The sequence below is a fragment of the Penaeus chinensis genome, chromosome 4 (genome assembly GCF_019202785.1).
Source record: "Penaeus chinensis breed Huanghai No. 1 chromosome 4, ASM1920278v2, whole genome shotgun sequence".
Taxonomy (NCBI): Eukaryota; Metazoa; Arthropoda; class Malacostraca; order Decapoda; family Penaeidae; genus Penaeus; species Penaeus chinensis.
This window is the reverse complement of record NC_061822.1, coordinates 579,942-583,521: the sequence shown is the minus strand read 5'-3', so window position 1 is coordinate 583,521 and position 3,580 is coordinate 579,942.

The window sequence follows — 3,580 nt, the reverse complement described above, 5'->3', positions numbered from 1 at the left end:
CTGTACTCCAGCTACCATACTCCCGTGCTAATAAAGACTAGTAGCTGCGACAACTTTAACTCAACTCCCAAGTAAAAAAACAGCAGTACCATCAAAGAGGAACACAAACTCAACACATCACATCAGTGCCATCCAAACGGGACACACTTCCCACACATATATTACATTGGTGACACGCTCTGGGATAGCCTCCCCCCATACATTACACTAATTAGACTTGCTCTTAACACCGAGGATCATGAGATTATTGGGAAAAAAGCTATGAACTCCCCATGAATTACAAAACCTTCATGAGCGTTCATACATAATAATAGTAATAACAAAATAAAAACGATACGTTTAACGATGATACTATTACTGATACAAGAATGATGGTATTAAACTTATGTGTCTGACAATCACAGCAGAAACAATTACGTTATGGACAATAATACTAAAGATACCTTATTATTAAGGAGGGTTTTTTTACATAACTGAATGTATAACGAAATGACCGTTAACTAGTTAAACAAGTAAGACAAGATAATAAACTCAATAACGTGGTTGCAAATGAATAGCGTCCTTCAGTATTTTCCTTTTTTTCTAATTAGCTCAACGGGATTTGTTACTGGATCGTTATCTTACAATTGTATATACAACAAGGGCATAGCAACGTAGTAGGTCAAATGAGGGCATGCGTGTCCAAAAGGGTCTCATACCAATAGCATTTATCAAATATTCTTGATTTTAGCTTTCATCTAAAGTAAAGTAAATATCGGTATCTTCATTTTAATGCACTATAATCATGAGACAAAGTGCATTAATTAACGTGAATGTATCGGCGCTCATGTATTGGACGACGGTTAAAGTGACAAACATTTAATGAACGTATTGTCGCAAATTGTGAACTATCCGTGAATTAAAGAAGAAAAGGTCTAAAATGAAGGCTTAAGGCCGGGTCATACTGCTCCATCACGTATCCGTTTTATCACGTCACGTCACCGTCTCAGCACGTCATAACAGGAAGGGAATGCTTTGATACATAGTTATATCACAGATTATATTAAATCTTATCAGTGATTCATAACATTTAAGAGGAAAGGAATGCTTAAATCATCAATTATGAAAAATGTAATCAATTTTGAGTTTCTTACCTGGTTTTAGTTCTCCTTTCCAATTTCATAGCTTGCCTCTGAATCAGTCACAGTACCTCCTGTTTGACAGTCAAAAGGTTCTTCATATTACCTAACAAGTTCAATCAGTTTGTCATTCATGATTCCTGCGGCTGCTGATCAGTGACCGTGATGTTATAGTGATGTGACGGTGACGAACCGTTTGGTGAGAACAGGTCCATTTGGTTACATGGAAGAAATTCTGACGGAACGGTAATGTAATGTGAAGAATAGTGTGAATCGGCCGTTGGCATCATGGCTCCATCCAAATCCAAAATTGCGAGATCACAAGACATCCTAAATTCTGATTAAAACTCCAATTACTTTTGGAAAATATTTAAATAAATATTGGAACTGATAACAGGGAGTAGCTATTAACGAATATCATATTATATGATATCAGTAATGCTACTAATGATAATGACACCTCGTGGTCATTATATATGTAATTTCCTGACACGATTGTTTATTACATTGTACACTCTACATCGTGAATTGTATTCTTCGAGTTTTAGGATACATTCCAAAGCGTTTTTTCACCGTTTCCTATGTACATTCGATAACCTACAGTAATTGTATCATAATTTGCCTCGAGTGCCCAAAAGTTGTTGATCTCATATCAAAGAGACTTAGTCTTAGACGTCTGCAAGTCCTTATTAGCAAAGGACAATCTAGATGTAATACTTTCGCAATACCCATATTTTGGTGGCTGTTAATACTTCACCCGAGCTTCCGTTGTTTATCATTTATGTATTTATTTTATATTTTCTTCTGCATTTGATTCATAGCGTGACCTGCGTGTCATGAATACTCTGTAGCCAACGTTTAACTTCTGTTGTAAAGGATTGTCGCTCACTGAGCGAAATAAATTAATGAAATCAATTCAATGTATCATAATTAACCTTAATTGAAATATAAGTTTAAAACATAGTTACCACCATTACTTCAAACCATAACAACGCCTGCGCTTCAAGTAAAATTTTGCAAATCCTTATATTACAATTTTGTAAAAATTCTTACATCAAGGTTTACATATGATCATTGATTACTAACGCCAATCAACGCCAAAAATCATCGTTTTATCAGTTGCGGTCATGATGTTAACCCTGTCCTAAGTCGCAGTTTAAAAACAAGCATCTGCATTAGTTTGTGGCAATTCGCTGGCAGTATTAACAAAAAAAAAAAAAAGGCGTTTTTTCCGCTGTTAAGAAGTAGCAAATGCCTTTTCAATAATTTTGGGGTATATTTGCCAATCCGCCTCCCCTAGAGAAACCAAATGGCATATAGAAGATGGTGCTGGGACAGGGCAAACGCCCCTCCCTCCCAGCAAGTAAGGCAGGTTGTGGGTCCCACTAGATTGGCGACCGTTAGGACTCGGTCTGGGAACTGGGGTTACCCGTCCCTTCTGCGTCCCGGTGGCCACCAACCTGGAGTGAGGCTTGAAGGGCAAAGTCCTCAGGACCGCCACAGATGGGACCTGCTGTTAGCCATCCCTCGCAAAATACAGGGCAACGTCGGCGAAGGTGGCAGAGGTGGTGTCCACCCAGAGTGACTGTCCGAGGCTAAACCTCAGGCAGGCTGTCAGGATGGGGGGGGGGGGGGGGCAGGGCTTGAAACGTCCACTCCATGCGACAGGATGATCGGTAGCCGCTACTATCAAACGAATGAAGCAACTGAGGTGGCTGCTCTCTCAGAGGTGAGAAGACCTGGTAGCGGCACAATCAGTGTGGGTGACTAAATCTATTACTGGTCAGGATACAGCAATGGTCACCATTTCCAGTAAGTAACCATAGCCATCTGCAGCAGGCTTCAGTTTTCGGTAGTAGAGGTCACTCCAGTTGAGGGCATAATGATAATGAGACTGAAACCTACATTTAGCTTCATGTCTCTTATTGCTATGTATGCTCCTAATGTTTGTGAGCTTCATTTGAAACAGATGGTTTACACCTAAGTTGTATTTCTGTCAGACAGCTGTCCTCGGCAAAATATTTGCATTGTTCTGGGTGACTTTAGTGCGGCATCTGGCTACGATTATATGAGATGTCTGCCAGTCCTCATGGCTCAAGTGCTGATGCTGCCAGTGGGAATAGCTTCATTTATTCTGGACTGTGCAAGGACCAAGATATTAAGGATTTCTGGCTCTTGGTACCAGGGTCTGACCCACATCGTTAGACTTGTTACAGGATGCATCCCAGCTATTAAAGGTTGGTGGAGAATCTATGGCAAGGGGCCTGCATGCTGTCCTGTCTGCCACTTGGCAGACTAGTACCATTCCTGCTGACCTGCTGAGGGGTGTGGTCATCCCTCTCTGGAAGGGGAAAGGGGATCGATGGGACTGCAACAATCAATGAGGCATTACACTGCTCAGTATACCTGGTAAGATTCTTGCTCACATCCTCCTGAAATGTATCAGAGACCGCTTGCTAAGG